At 45.6% G+C, this 16,783-nt stretch overlaps 1 long non-coding RNA gene across 1 annotated transcript; it reads left to right on the forward strand.

The window, feature by feature from the left end:
* Positions 1-255: 255 nt before the first annotated feature.
* LOC124268916 lies at positions 256-15,577 on the forward strand. Its single transcript, XR_006896371.1, has 3 exons — positions 256-363; positions 5,512-5,517; positions 15,566-15,577. It is a non-coding gene; the product is annotated as an uncharacterized LOC124268916 (long non-coding RNA).
* Positions 15,578-16,783: the final 1,206 nt, after the last annotated feature.

The following is a 16,783-nucleotide window of genomic DNA, read 5'->3' on the forward strand; positions in this document are numbered from 1 at the left end:
AGTTCACTCACAGAACACCCAAGCATACATCTCTCCAAGAACATGAATGTAGTGATCGATATGAGTTAGATCAGTGATAGCATTACTCCAGTATACTGATTTGTTGTTTGATAAAGTATATAAACTCACACATTCCCTATTTGGAAGTTATTTGCTATCTGCACACGATTGGATATCAAAGGTACAGAAAAGTGTCCTTAAATTGTATACTTTGCACAGACTGGATCCCTGGATGGTTTTCGCATACTGACACTTCCACAGGTACAGGCACAGACTCCAAGACAGAAACAGCCACAGACACAGGCTCGAACACTGGCACGGGAGTGGAAACAACGATGAGCCCAACCATAACCACGACTTCAGGTACCATACGTGTCATTTTCTTCATTGTAAGGGTTTGGTGTGCTAATAATCCAAAGTGTTATCAGCCATTGCTAGAACTGGGATCTGAACACTGAACCTACATGCATGGGAACAACATAGCCTAATGGTTGCACGTGTTGATACAACAACAAAAACAAAACAACAACAACAAAACAACAAAAACATAAATGTGCACATTGGTCTTTTCCCCAATTGCATCTGGATATAGATGTACCTTCTCTCGTAATGCATTCGTGACACACATAGGCACACAGCACTTGTGAATCCTCCATAAGTCGTCATTGCAAGTTGCTGCATAGTTACATTGGTCCGAAGTATAGCAATCTATTACTTCTTCTCATGCAATAAGTCATAGTCGTAAACACAAACATTGTACAATTCCAACCTTATCATATACGAGCTCATATGACTTACTATCAAATATTGACGATAGAAGTTTTTGCAAAAAGGTGATTATATCTTGCCCAACGAATGTCACTAACACACGCAAAGCTAAATCAAGCATTTACCCCCAAAAATCAGTAAAACAATGTTACATGTTAGAATAATGAATTGCATAGTAAGTATTTTGTCACTCTGGCATCAAAGAAATAGAACACCCATTCTTCGTACTTCACTACGTCTCGAGTTGTTCCAAGAGCTCTGGTACAGTTGTGGTAACTACAAGTGATGCTTCTGTCCATATTAAACTGTCAGAATAAATATTCAGGAAGTATATTGTTAAGAGGCAACAATGTTTCAACTATAAATTCAGTAAGGGGCACTGGTGTGCATTATTGAGATTTGTACTAGATTAAGATAGAAAAATCTTAAAAGGAATACAAGGAGCGTATTCCAAAATCATCTGCCATAGAGTAGAGTTCTCTAGCATCTTATTGTAGGGTATATAATGAGCGTTAACTCTTTCCTCTTAGCTCAAATTACATCTCAAGTCACCACAAAATCAGATTTGGGTGTTGCTGTTTCAAAATGGGAATCAAGTTCAATCAACACGTACCAGAAAGTAGTAGCTCGTCCAGGATCGAAATTTAATACATCACGAAATTGTCAAAGTTCCTGAGAGGATATGTAAGTCCCAAAACCATCATAAGAAATTCAAACATACCAGCATTTTTAAACGTAAAAGAATTGTTATTTAAATTATGGCTAAATTTCCCTACAATCGCCAGGATCTGAAGGGATGGTGTAAATCCACCTAGGGTCCATGCAGGCAGCAAAGGCACTGTAAGTCTCCTTGGTCCCTAGTTTGGCGATTTACCTTCAGTTGTTGGCGTTCTATATCCTGTTTTTATATTGTGTTGTCATGTATGGCTACAATGTTTTAACTTTAATTACTAGCTTTAAAATTTATATCTGTGATAGTAGTAGTACAATGGGGGCTCTGCATCATCTGCGGCTTAGAGGCTTATTTATGGGACTTAGCCCCCTCCAAATAGTGCGGATCATCATTGATATGCAAGTTCAAATAAAAAAAAAGGCAAAAGCCCTCTGCGGCCACAACCCACGGAGGAAGAAATTGTGTTTTGACCAGAGACCCGCCTGGTCCCTGGTCTGATGATATTTGTGTTGCGCTGGTATTTCTCCCGTGGAGTTCGGGATGGCAGTTTTCGAACCTCGGTGACAGAAATGTGCAACTCTGTACCTTGATTGTACCCAGCAGTCGTTCGACTGAGCCACAGAGGACCTGATAGCCGAGTGCTCGGTTTAACGGGTCTATCCTGAGACTGCATCATCCTCTTAAACCGGGCTCCGTCTATAGTAGCGCAAAGGATTCTAGCGCAGAAAATGTCTACAACCTGTATTAAGCTGAGCTCCGTCTATACTAGCTACAGTAGCGCAAAGGATGTCTGAAACCCGTTATTACACTTACGCTTCAATACTTCGTGCACGTTTAGTGGCTTTTTTCACCTCGAATCCATGTCTCATAAAATACAAACATGATGCCCTTAGGTAGTTTGAACCACGCTGAATACGATACATTAGTCGACGAACGCTGAAAAAAATTGAAGAGGCCACAATCCATTATTTATCTTGAGCTAGGCTTCGTCTCTACTAGCCACAGTATCGCAGAACCAGTCTCGCTTGCCTCGTGCACGTTTGGTGGCTTTTCACCTCGAATCAAGGTGTAATAAGATACAACCACGATGGTCTTAGGTAGTCTAGATCATGCTGATCACGATGCATGCGTCGAGGGACGCTGAAAACAAGTTTAGGAGCCACAATCGGCTAATTTAGAATCGGGTTACATAAGCTTGCAAAGCGTATGAGCTTTATATAGCTTGAATGCACCATCCCTGACAGAGTGAAATTGCTGGTCTGATGGGAACACGCTGGATATCTGACGTAGAGTTTGAGTGTTCGAATCCCAAACAGAACAGTTTTTATCTTTTGTACTCTGAAGGGAAAGTGCAGGTCCTAGAGTTTTAGCGTTCGAATCCCAGGCAGAACATGTTTTTATTTTTTTGTACTCAAGGTCATAATGATATCTACAAAGCAGTTTAACATGAATCTTTTATGGTATCTTTGTTCTGGGTCAGGAAGGTTTGAATGATTTGTTGTCGGCCTTGTTCTATGAGCATTTTTTCTCGTCTTCACTGATGCCAGCGGTTTTCCGAGTCTTGGTTCGAATCTCTTCCTTCATGCGGTGGTATTTGGCAATTTCCGACATCACCAAACGAAACTCTATGATCGTCGATAGTGTTTAGCTTGGCTTCGTCCAGAACCCTGATCTCGTCGTGTTTTAAGGCCTTCAGTTGCATACAAAGTGAAATGAATTTCAGGGTTACTCCCGCCAGCTCCAAAACCCTGGCGGCTATTTCTAACCCGAGGACGATGGGTGCGGCCACGATGGTGGATAACAAGCTGACGCCTGCTACGCCCAATCCCATGCCAGCTGCTACGAGAGATGTGTCCATGCAGTCGATGACATTGACGGCTCGATGGTATTTATTGTGAATCGCGTGTCACGTTATCGTTCCGATTGGTGTTTGATTTCACCGATCTGTCGCAACCAAAATCCATCCACAGTTTCGAGCGTTTGAGCCTCGTCATCCATGGCCAGATACAATCCCAACAGGTTGGTCGTGGGAACTGTTCCAGGTTGTATATAAATACGGCAACGTTGATGTTTATGTTCGCTACCCCATCCAAAAGGATCACCTCATTTTGGGGGGCATTTCCAAGATAGCATTCTAGAATCAGTGTTGAATGTAATTTAATACTGAAATCTGGATTTATAAAATCAAATTGATATGGGGGAATACCAAATATCAGTGTGGCTTGTTTATGGGTGGGGGCTAACATAGAGCCACTATGATCTGGTCTTTGCAAAAGTTCTATCGAATGAGGTGCTGGAGTGGCAGTCCTTCTATGTTTTACTTCGATGACGTAACCATTATCATCTAAACTTATGTAGGGGTAGATGAATTTAAGGTTAACAAACCAGTCAACTTTTAGCATCACCTCTCGTGATGTTCACGCTGTTTTGCAAGTGCAGGACGTACAAGGCGTCTTCCATCCCGGGTTCGTCGAATCATCGCGTGTCCCCGAGATCGGATAATGTAATTGTGACGCTTTGATTTAGGGTTGACACGTCGCCCATGGTTATGCTCGTATTAGGGAAGAGCCTTCAATATATTCTCCGATTTGGATTTAGAAAAATCTTCGTGAGTGAGATTTTATTATCCAAGGTAATCGTGACGTCTTCGAAACTCGCGTAAGCATTGCCGTCTTTCTGTATATATATGGAGCACACGTGATTTTGATGTTTTCGTGGCCAAGGGAGGTTTACTCCCGGTATAATTTCAATATTTTGGGTGGTTGATGCCTCTTCGAGAAAGACTTTGATATAGAGCATTGAATTGGTTGGAATCCCTTCTAGGACATCGGACACCTCTTCAAAGTCAAGCACCAACTGTAAACTCATATTTCGACTATCCAGTCGACTCGCTAGCAAATGACCTGCTTTATTCGGGATGAGGGTCACGAGCACTCTCCTTCGTTGCAAGGGGACGTAAGCTGCAATGAGAATCCCCTTATTGAGGACTTTTGTTAAATAATGATCCTTCGTCTCCGCAAACACGTAGGGAGAAATGAGGGTGATATCGAGTAGCCACTAGATTCGGGAGGAGATCAACGTCCATTGGTTATCATCGGCGAGGATCGCCTAGATTGCCATCGAATACCGGGACCATCACCCATTTGTTATTGTCGTTGCGGACGAGATTGTACTGCGTGTTTTTCAAGAGCCCTCCGGTCTCGACATAGTCTCAATCCCCTAGGTTAGCACCACCACCACCGCGGACATCCACTCGCCTGTAAGTATTGCTTCTTAATTCTAAGGCGTATATTTTGCCTTCGACCCAGGATTCGTCAATGCCGCGCGTGTCCCCGAGGTCAGATATCGGTGTGGTAGGACATTTTCTCACTCGCATGGCCGTTCCGGGACCCGAAGCTTGAGTCATGGTTGTTTGATGTGCAACGTGGCGCTTAGATAGCTGATATGTATGGGTTTATGTCTTATATCTAAAACGGATAGTTTGAGTTCCGTGATGTTGCCCCGCCTTAACTTTTTGTACTGTAAGGTCGAAAACAATTCCGTTCTGACATTGTTGCACTTTTCCGTTTTGACGGACACTGCTCTCAGCAGCGTGGAAGGACGTTCGCCTTGAATCTTGTCCGTCATGCTTACCCGGTCGAGATGAACGTACACCTCGTGATATGCCACGAGGCTCGGTAATTTCAAACGGTGTCTCGGGGTTGTATGTTGCCTGATGGCAACCCGAGCATTCTCTCCAAGACTTTACTGAATCGGATGGGTTTTTCCCCATTCGTGAACGTCATCGTGCCATTCGACTCGTTGAGTTTTAGGTTGGCTCCCGTGGGTTTGAAATTTCGTCGTTGAGCATGCACATGCTGTAATAACCGTCGGACAAATCGTGGCGATTGCCATCGATGAATAGCCTGGTGTTCCCTTGAGGTTGACTGATGTTCGTCCATCGTGGGTAGTAGGTGAGATCGCAGATCACGTGCTGCAGTATAACGGGGCTCGCCGTTCGTGATTCCTGGGAGCGTGACGTACATGTTACACATATACGAGATACTGCGGTATACTTTCAATATGGTTAGACTCGAGTTCAGGCCAAAGTTTTTTTTCTAAAAGCGATAATTTAAGTGCTACCTATTTCATGCAGATGAAGATCGTGGTGGATGCCAAGGAGGGTTCCCACTTTCAAGCTCGGTTTTTCGATGTCTTTGAAAAGTATAGGCTGACGGTCACGACGGTGTTGTTGAATGACATGTGTTGTTGAACGACATGTGTCCCGATGATTTGAGTTGGTCCGTGTTCTATTTCCACGTGTAACACCAAATCAGATGGATCCTGAAAGAAATCAGCGCCCCGATTCCGCAGGATACGACTAACAATCCGTTCGATCGACGGGCTTATGAAAGGATTTGCAACAAATTCGAAATCCAACCGAACACGGATTATAGTATAATGGGTGCGAACTACGGGTTGGGCTTTCCATAAGATGGAGGGCGACCCGTGAAAGAAGTCAGTGATGATTTACTCAGACATGGTAAACTCAACCAGAAAATGGCTTTGTCGAGTAATGAATGGCGAGATGATCGTATGAATTTTACGGGTGGGGTCGCTTTCACCGTTCAAAAGGTGGAGCAGCCTCGACACTCTGAAGATGATTGGAAAATGTTTATGATAAACAGGTCGAGAGGGCTCACTAGTATGGTTGAATGATTCCATTCGAACGTACGTGTGGGCACTGGTGGGTGCGTAGGCACAAACGCGTTCCGGCATCATCGGTAAGGGAACAGCTTACGACACACAGAAACAATTTGTGTCGAATGTTGCGGATGCCATCGCCAGACCGGTGGATTTACCGAGTGCCATCGAACGCTATCAAAACATGTTGCAAAACATCCGGTCAAAAGTCGACTACGTGTTCGACATGGTGTTGTACATGGCTCCTAGCGACATGCGACTGGAGATCAACAACGAAATCGTCATCGCAACCAGCGATCAAAAGTTTTGCACCAATCCCGATATCAACGTCTTGTCCCACCACCCACGCATATTGGTGAAACAGGCATAGTAAAACCATCCCCGGAGACGCCCAGCATTCGACCCACACCACCAAAGCTGCCGAAGCCCAGTATTCAACCACCACGCCCCACATCCGCGGTTGAACATCAGCAACACCTCGATCATAAAACGCGGTCAGAGTGTGCCTCATTTGGTTAAAAGTTCTTTCGTAGTGACATACACAAGACCGGCCACGCCGACGACGAACGCCCACAGGTTCTGGCCGCGCCATGTGACCGTTTTCGACAACATGACAAGATGCTTCCCAAGATGCTGGGTAGGGCCTAGGCGGCTTTGCCCGCCAGTCTCCCCAAGGCTTCCCCGAGTGATTTCAAATGTTTTTTTATCCAGTCTCTGACGTCGCCACCTTTTTTGGGTGGTGTCGGTGTCGTACCTCCGCTTCCACCGCCCATCAGTGCTAATATGAGGGTCGATATGATGAAGCCCAAAGCCGTCAGAACGCTGGCGATGGTGATCCCTTGTTCCCGGAACAACGTTCGGATCCTGTCGGCCAACAAGGTGTCCTCGTTCAACACTGCGGCTGATCTGGGATCGAAGCTCGTCTCAGTTGTATGACGCTGCTTCTAATCGGGTCGATCGTTCTTCGTGCAATTGACGTAACCTTTTCTTCGATCCGACGCCGGCTGATGTCGTCGTCCATATCATCTGCTTGTTCGAGTTTGGTTGTCTCATCAGCGATACGAACGTCTAGTTCTTTCAGTTTGGCCATGTTGTCCACGAGCGATCCACGAATGGTTTGCAAGGCTGACGGTCTGCTTTAAGAGTTCGTCGCTCAAGAGGTCGCTCGTTAACGATGTGTCTGTGTAATCATAATGATCATCAAGCAACAGGGTTCTATCGTCCCCGAAATTGGCCACTTCAATATCATCATAACCACCTTGGGCCATGGTTCAACTGAAGATATGAAAACATACAATCAATATAAACGATGTCGTCGCAATACAGGCATAAACTAAACCCTTTCTGAAGACTGAGAGAACCCCTGGGGGTCAAAGACGTGCGCCAGTCGGTGACGATCACCAACAATCCGAGCACCATTGACGAAAACCAAACCTGGGTACGGACAACGTCATCGTTCCGGGAACGGCTCACCTGTCCTTCCAGATCAGTTTGGAATCCGACGAAAAACGCGAAGTCGTGGGGAACCTGGGTCGTGCCATTGTGAAGAAAACGACCATCAAAATCAGCGGTAACGAAATTTTGAGCATCGACGACAGCAACATGTTCTTCAGCTACACGGACCTCTGGAGAACCACGAGCGAACGGGAAAACATGAAGTACCAAGGGATTTGTCCAGCCGAGTGTCGAGTGGGATAAATGCAAAGTCGTGGGGAACCTGTGTCGTGCCATCGTGAAGAAAATGACCATCAAAATCAGCGGGAACGAAATTTTGAGCATCGACGACAGCAACATGTTCTTCAGCTACACGGACCTCTGGAGAACCACGAGCGAACGGGAAAACATGAAGTACCAAGGGATTTGTCCAGCCGAGTGTCGCTCATGGGGTACGCTTTCAAACAAGCTGAACTTGCCGCGGTAGCGAATAAACACAAGGCCATCACCGAGGCGTATGGGAACCGATTTTGCATCCCGCTCAACTTTGAGTTGCTGGAATGTCATGTGTCCTTCTACCAAGCCACGTTGGTCGACCGGCTGGAGTACGAACTCACTTTTAACGATTACAGCCACGTGATCGTGGCGGAGAACGGTGATGAGGGTGACTACACCATAGTCATATTTCGCTGGAGTTCGACAAGGTGACGAAATGACATATTTGACATATTCGCAGCCAGTATTCGGGCACGTTAGCCATCCTGTACAATCACGTGCTACGCCACAGGAAGATCGTCGCGAACAAGAGCGACACGCTGTGGAACATCAATCTGAACGTACATGCACGATCGATGAAGGGCATTTTGATCCTGCCGGTAGAAGAATTTCAGCAATTTCAAAGGGTCAACGAAAAGTATTGGAACCCTGAGATCACAAAAGTCGAGCAGATCGTCGAGGGCGTGCCCAAACATCAGTTGGACGAGATCCCAAAGTTACTGGCGATCAAGCGCCTGCCGGAAATCAACGTGATCGTCAGGGACCTCAGTCTCGCCTACGTGACGCTACGTGACCTGACATCCAAGTACGTGCTGTGGTTGGACATGCGATCCACGGACGACGATCAACTGCACAGCAGCGAGCGTCGCATCGAGAACAGTAGCGAGGGGATCACCATCCAAATCGCCAAGAAGGCTCAAACCGACGGTAACTTAAACCTTTATTTGTACGTGATCATGGATGTGCAGCTTAATATACAAAATGGAAGATTCGGGCAAGCCATCTATAAATATCGAACTACCTGGAGATCGGCATTGCGCCATTGTGTCAGACGGAATGCAGGAAGACCGTGTTCGTCTTGGATCTGCTGGGTACTATCGGAATGTGTTCGATCATATTGTGATTCTTTGCCCTACAATACGCGTCAATAAAACGTACGCGGAGAGAGCGTAGGTACTGAACGACGCGGAGGTGTATAAAATCGACCCGGGAGTACGTTTACAGGACTGGTGCGAGCCTTTCACGAAAAGGTCGAGGGAGAATCGACGCTGTTTATCCTAGACGATTGCAGCGCCAACGAGGAGATCACCAAAAAGAGAGACATGTTATCGTCCTCATGCAAAAATTAAACTCGGTCCTGAAAGACCTGAGGAAACAGACGCGATGGCTCGCCCTGTTTCACTGCAAGGATAGGGATTCGTTCGAAGAATGTTTGAGAGAAAACGACGTCATTCCCACCAAACCCAAGCGAGAACGCATGAGAACCTTGTGAGAACGCATGAGAACCTTGTGCTGAAAACAGACAAACCCGTGGCTTATGCGGTGAGCTAGCTTAGCAAAATCAAGCAGCCTGCTTAGCAAAATCAGCAACCTGCTTAGCAACACTTAGCAAAATCAAGCAACCTGCTTAGCAAAATCAAGCAACCTGCTTAGCAAATTAAATGTATAACCTGTTTTACCTGACATTCCTCTCGTTCTGTGTGGGTTATGCCGAATTCCGTTATGTTAGATTTAAAAACAGAATAATGTATTACAAGATGGAGTTGGACCACATGCTGGTACAAATGGTATCCGAGGAGGAGAGTGAAAATGACCCTGTCAGGGATAAACGAGAAAGACTCGTGGCCCTAGTCGTGGGTGGGAAGGGGAAACAATACTTGGGCGAAAACATGACCACAGATAAAATTTATAAGATGTCCGAGGGAGACATTGATAAACTGTACGCAAGATACGAAGCCCGATTCGGGTCAGAAATGGCGTAAACCATAGGGTCGACTCTAACGCCATGTTACACCGCGATCGCTTCATCACTGCTTCCCATTCCACCAGCACGCCGACTTTTGTGCGAAGATCTAGATGCGGATCCGTTTATCGGTCATGCCTTGAACACCCTCAGTTGCGCGCTGTATCACCGATACGGCGTGTTCTTAGCTCCCATCGGCACGGCAATCATTACCGCAAAGCACTGCCAATTTAAACATAAATGTTCGACTACTGATACACCGAAACGATACCTGCGTTGGAGGAGGAGACAATCCCCCACCAAGTGATTGATACCGTCACGAAGAAACCCAAGAATTCGAAAAAAGTAGCCGCCGGTAAAAAAGGAGGGTTAGCTAAGCATCGTAAACCGACCCCACCATGGATTCTGTACGCCGTGGTACCGGTGGTGACGACCCCACCATCAACGAACCCACAATTAGAGGTTAACCCACATCTTATGTTATAATCATGTCTAATCCCGATGGAAAAACGTTGCCACCTGGGTCAGCAGACTGGCCATAGGCTACGCTCGATTGAGCAAAATGATCACCAAACAACCGGCACCCAAACTCGATTTCAACATGCAAGACATGGGCATGCTCGTGTTAGACGTGGGACTGGCGATGGCCACCAAAGAGATGCTCGTCAAGCAAGGCATCATTCCGGAAAACATATTGAAGTAAGGAGTCGAGACATGATATGTATAAAAATGGCCACGATCGCGTTGATGGTTCGCGGGGCTATAATCAACGCCCTGGCCTTTTCGGGGAGCAATTATCTCTTTTCAAAATTATACAAATCCAACGCAGCTGAAGTCGAAGGGGAACGAGCCCAACTCCAGCGTGAAAACCACGCCGTTCGAACGTTCAAGGACGCTGACCACGCCATGCAACAATACTACCTGCTCACCGGCAAACGACTCGACCCCCTCGGCAGCGAACCCACCCTCTCTCAGTATTACACCCCTTCCAATTCACAACAAGACCAGGAGCTGATTTTTGTGGCCTTAGGATTAGCTGCCACCGTAATGATTGACATTATCAGAAACCAACTGATTTACCACAAAAAGAAAGATTATCTCAACGAGCATAACCGACTCCTCACAATAAATATTTACAAGAATAAAAAAAAAAAAAAAAAAATTATGAGCGCTTCAGTTCAAGAGATGGTTGGTTGGTTGGTTTTATAGTTTTAGGGCGACGTGGGCCAATAAGAGAGGCCTATTTGCGCCCAACACATTGACTTGGTTTAATAAACAATCATATGTAATTTCATCGCCAAAAGGAATCGTTTAGCTAAGATAAAAGAAACGACAACACTATTAATTTGGATAGATGTATACATATATGGAATAACCTCTGCTTCGTGTTACGGATTAAAAACCTTAAGTAATCACTTCCATTTCTGAAACATGAAATACTCATTCAATAAAAAAGCAGTCGGTTCAGATGACAGAGTGTTAAAATGATTTAAAACCACAGAACTAAATCTGTCTAAGCCATTCGAGAGCCTGTCTAGATTACATCATATTTTCCAGATGACGAGACAAAATCTAAAACTGCTCGTTGCACAGACCCATGCATGATATTGGGGCCAAAAACTGTTTCTAATGAGAATACATCATCAACCTCAAGTACAGCACTTCTGAGATTTTGTCTTATGTTGTTATGCCCAGGGCATGTAATTAGATGTTTTCAGGCGTCTCCAAATTGCAATGGCCACATTTAGAAGAGACCGTCTTATCTATAATACTCCTGTAGGCATTTAGCCCACAGTGTCCAAGTCTTAGACGTGAAAGAATAACCTCATCACGCCTTTTACGACGACGAATTTTATGACCAGATTTTAGTGATGGTCTAAGTTTGTACATATGTCGGCCGGTAGTACCTGTATCCCACAACTGTTGCCAACTCCTTGCAACAGATTTCGATAAAACATTTTCATAATCTTTAGGGATTGGTTGAAATTTAAATAAATCAACTTCAGGAAACTGTAACCCGGATTTTGCCAAATTATCTGCAATCTCATTCCCATGTATTCCAACATGTGCTGGGACCCACACAATGTCGCATGCAATATACTTCATGTTTAACGATGTATCCAACTTTAATATCTCATGCACAATGTCATCTCTAGATCCATTTGCACCAGCTTCTATAGCTTTGATTGCTGCCATAGAATCTGTAAAGATAATTGCTTCATGGTCATGTTCATCTACCCATCTCAATGCTTGCAAAATGGACAAAAGTTCAGCTGCAAAAACAGAAAGATAATCAGGGAATCTGAACACTTAAGCGATCGATAAATTGGGTATCCAAAAAGCCCCAGCAGTACGATTATTGGATGGTTCTTTCGATGCATCAGTGTATATATGTGTGAAATTAGAATAATTTTCAGACAGAAAGTCTTGAGTTATCACTTTTATTATGTTTTGGTCCATTCTCTTATTCACGATTAAATTGAGTTCCGAATTCAATCCAGGCTTCAGCAGAACCCACGGAGGTGTGACAGGCGGAGCAGAAGGATCAACTGGGTTACAGTTGTAGATACCATGTTGATCAGCTAATCTCTGAATATTCAAGCCAAAGGGTAATTTGCCATGAGTCCAGTGACACATGACATATTCCACGCAGTCATTAACAATCTCAGTGACTGCGTGGTGTTTGTTCTTGGTTTTCATTTTCAAGAAATATTTCAAAGATACCTGTTGTCTTCGAAGGGGAAGGGGCATTTCTGAACACTCAACTTGAAGAGCTGAGGTTGGAGTTGTACAATATGCACCAGTGCATATTCTCAGAGCTTTAGACTGAATTCTGTCAAGCTTATTAAGATGACATTTAGCCGCCGACATATACACCTGACAACCATAGTCAAGTCTGGACAAGATAAGGGCCTTGTACAGCAATAACATAGTTGACTTATCAGCGCCCACTTTGTTTTGAAATACACTTTAATAGATTGATGATCTTGTTACATGTGTTATACAAATGTGTGATGTGATGAGATCATGTTAATCTTTGATCAAAATACACACCAAGAAATTTGAACACTGACACCATTTCCAGTTTATGATGTCCAAGAGATAAACTGATATCATGAGGGATCTTACGTCTTGTGATCATCATTGCCACTGATTTTGATTTTGAAATCTTAAACCCCCATTTTGAACACCATGTACTGACTTTACTTAAGCAGTTTTGTATAGATTCTATGACAAACTGAAAATTACCAAAGCGTCTCCAAAACGATCCGTCATCAGCAAACTGTGCTGCATTTATGCTTAGAGGCAGGTCCTCGATCAGTTCAAGAGAGAAGGCTGATGGAGTTATCTCCCTTTGAAAACAACAACCTATTAGACATTTGACTTTGCATGTGGATATAGCAAATCAATTAGACATTTGACTTTGCATGTGGATAAAGCAATCATGACTAGTGGGCCAGCGAACTTTGCAAAGCAATCATGACTACCGTCAGCGAACTCAAAGCTCTCGCTAAAAGTCCAGGATTGGTGTGTTGTTGTCGCATGAGGAAACCCCAACTGCTCACCTTGCTGGAAGACACCGAGCCGGTCGAGTTGAGATTCGTGCCGACAGACCATGCCGTGGGTAAGTATCTGAGAGGCTGGAATATGATTGTCCAGTCTAATATCGACGTCAACAGCGTCAAACCCCTGATCGCCGACAAAGTCGAAGAAAAGTTGGCTGATTTTAAACGTATCAAATACCAGTTGACCATCCACATGTCGCTCGACAAACAGCAGACGGATGGCAGTACCTAGTCCATCGAGCCTTATTTCAGAGGCAAGCAGGAAGTCGTACTTCAATCAGTCTCGATCACTTCAACCCTCGATACCTCGCTACAAAAAATACAAGAATCGCTGGAACGATGGACGCACAGGGGCTCCGGCTGGGTGGTGGGAAGTGTCAACACCATCTATTTGGACGTAGTGAACTACGTACCGATCGTACCTAGACTTGCCACCTTACTACAGAAATAAAAAAGACATAAATAACATTAAAAATAAAAACGATGCTTGTGCAGTATATTCGGTGAGAGCTGGCTTATTTCCAGTAGCTATTAGTAAGAACAGACCTTCGAGCTACTCCGAAGACGATGGGCTTAACTGGGATGGCTTATTTAAACCAGCACCCATTTCCTACTGGACCAGATTTGAAAAACTAAACCATTTAGCCATCAACTTCTTCGGCCACGAAGGCAATACGACCATCGTACACCGAATAAGCTCCATGCCTGATGATGTGGGAAGAATCAATTTATTTATGACCAAAAAAGAAGGTAAGTATCACTACACACATATTGAAAGTCTGAGCAGACTGTTGTACGATAAATCGATGCACAGAGAAAAGAAACATTTCTGCGACCGATGCCTGCACAGCTTCACTCGAGCCAACCTGCTGCAAGCGCACCGGGAGGATTGCCGAGGCGTGGGAGAGACGGTGATGATCAACTCGCTCACAAGCGTGCTAAGTGTTGCCACGTGTGCGACCAACCCCTGAACGGGGATGTTGTGAGAGATCATTGTCACATCACTGGTCGGTACCGAGGTGCCGCTCACAACGCGTGCAGCTTAAAACTTAGAAGCGATCCCCACAAAATCATCATCCCTGTGGTCTTCCACAATTTGAGAGGGTACGATGCTCACTTGATCATGCAGGCCATCTCGAACATCGATGGCGATATCAAGTGCATCCCCAACAACCTGGATAAATACACCTCATTCTCGCTCAACGGTCTGAGATTTATCGATAGCGCTCAGTTCCTCCTGTCATCGCTCGATAGTTTGGTCAAGGCCAAAGATACCTTCACCATCACCCATCAATACACCGATGAGGCGACTCGACCTCTGCTGCTCAAAAAGGGCGTGTACCCGTACGAGTACATGGACGATTGGCCCAAGTTCGACGAGATGCAACTACCTCCCATCGACCGATTTTACAGCAACTTGACCGAATCCCATATCTCCCAGGACGATTACGACCACGCTCAGAACGTGTGGAACAAACTGGGTTGCGAGAATCTGGGCGACTACCACGACCTGTACTTAAAAACGAACGTGCTCCTGCTGGCCGAAGTGTTCGAGATGTTCAGAACGACGTGTTTGAAACAGTATCGACTCGACCCCGCCTGGTACTACACCAGCCCCGGTCTCTCTTGGGATGCGCTCTTGAAGAAAACCAGAGTCAAACTGGAATTGCTCACGGATTACGACATGCACCTGTTCATCGAAAAAGGCATGCGCTGTGGGATTTCCATGGTCTCCAAACGGTACGCGAAAGCCAACAACCCATACGTGGCAGGCTACGACTCGAGCAAGCCCACCAACCATCTCTTGTATCTCGACACCAACAACCTCCACGGCTTGGCCATGAGCCAGTCTCTGCCTACGGGCGGGTTAGAGTGGTTGGACAATGAGATCGATATCACGAGCATTGCGCCGGATTCGAACAAAGGCTACATCCTCGAAGTGGATCTGGAGTATCCCGAGGCATTGCACGCTGCTCACAACAGCTATCCGCTGGCTCCCGAACAGTTGATGGTGAACCGAGACTGGATGTTGGACTATCAACTAACGTTGCTCGGGAAAAATAAGCTGGCCAACGTGGAAAAACTCGTTCCAAACTTAATGCACAAGACCAAGTACGTGGTGCACTATCGGAATCTGCAACTGTACCTGTCGCTGGGCATGAAGCTGACCAAAATACATCGGGTGCTGCAATTCGATCAAAGTCCCTGGATGGAACCTTACATTCGGTTGAACACCGAGCTAAGAAAACAGGCCACCAGCGACTTCGAGAAATACCTCTACAAACTGATGAACAAGTCGGTGTTCGGCAAAACCATGGAAAACTTGAGAAAACGGGTGACGGTCAAACTCGTGCGATCTCACGAGGAAGAAAAACTCAGGAAACTCATCGCTAGCCCGGCCTTCAACTTGAGCAAGCTATTCGAAAACTACTTGGCGGTGCTGCACATGAACAAAAGCCACATCAAGCCCGTCTACGCGGGGATGAGCATTCTCGACCTCTCCAAACATCTCATGTACGATTTCTACTACAACCGACTCAAGAAGCAATACGGTGATCAATGCGAGCTGCTGTACATGGACACCGATTCCTTGTTATTGAATATACGTACCGAGGACAGATACGAGGACATGGCAAAACACATGCACCGGTACGACACCAGCAATTACCCCCAAGACCACGACCTACACAGCACGGCCAATAAAATGAACCTCGGCAAGATGAAGGATGAATGTGCGGGAACACCCATCGCAGAATACGTCGGATTGAGACCCAAGATGTATTCCATCCTGAAAGCTGACAACGGCGAGATCTGAAAGGCGAAAGGGGTCAAGAAATACGTGGTGAAACAACTCATCCAACACACCCTCTTCAAACAGGCTCTCTTCGATAAACGCACGTTCAAACGCCCCATGAACGCGTTGAGAAGCGACAAACACACCATCTACGGCATCTACGTCGCTGTCGCCCATGGATACCAAACGGTGGATTGCGAACGATGGTATCCACACTTATGGCTATGGATCCCAACAGTCTGTCTAGACCTCGACGCGTTTGGAGTTTCCGTGACCCCCAATAAAGGAAACTATTTGATGGATAATAGCGTGTATACATCATGGAGAAGGTTTACTACAGACCCAGGGGTTACTGGAAAGGTGTGGGCGCCATCCCGAAGATAGCTAAAGCCGTTCGCGTCTCCGCGGATACCGCCAAAGCTTGGTTTTAAAAACAGGCCATATGGCAAGTGTACCTGCCGGCACCCTGATACATCCTGAGAAGAATGTTTGACATTTCTGTACCCAATCGTACCCATCAAGCCGACCTCCTTTTTCTCCCGCACGACAGGGCGAGAAACAAAACGTACAAGTACGCCCTGACCGTCGATGACGTTGCCAGTTGCTACAAAGAAGTCGAGCTGTTA

This window comes from Haliotis rubra, unplaced genomic scaffold, assembly GCF_003918875.1.
Source record: "Haliotis rubra isolate DU_JTF1 unplaced genomic scaffold, ASM391887v1 Scf1402, whole genome shotgun sequence".
NCBI lineage: Eukaryota > Metazoa > Mollusca > Gastropoda > Lepetellida > Haliotidae > Haliotis > Haliotis rubra.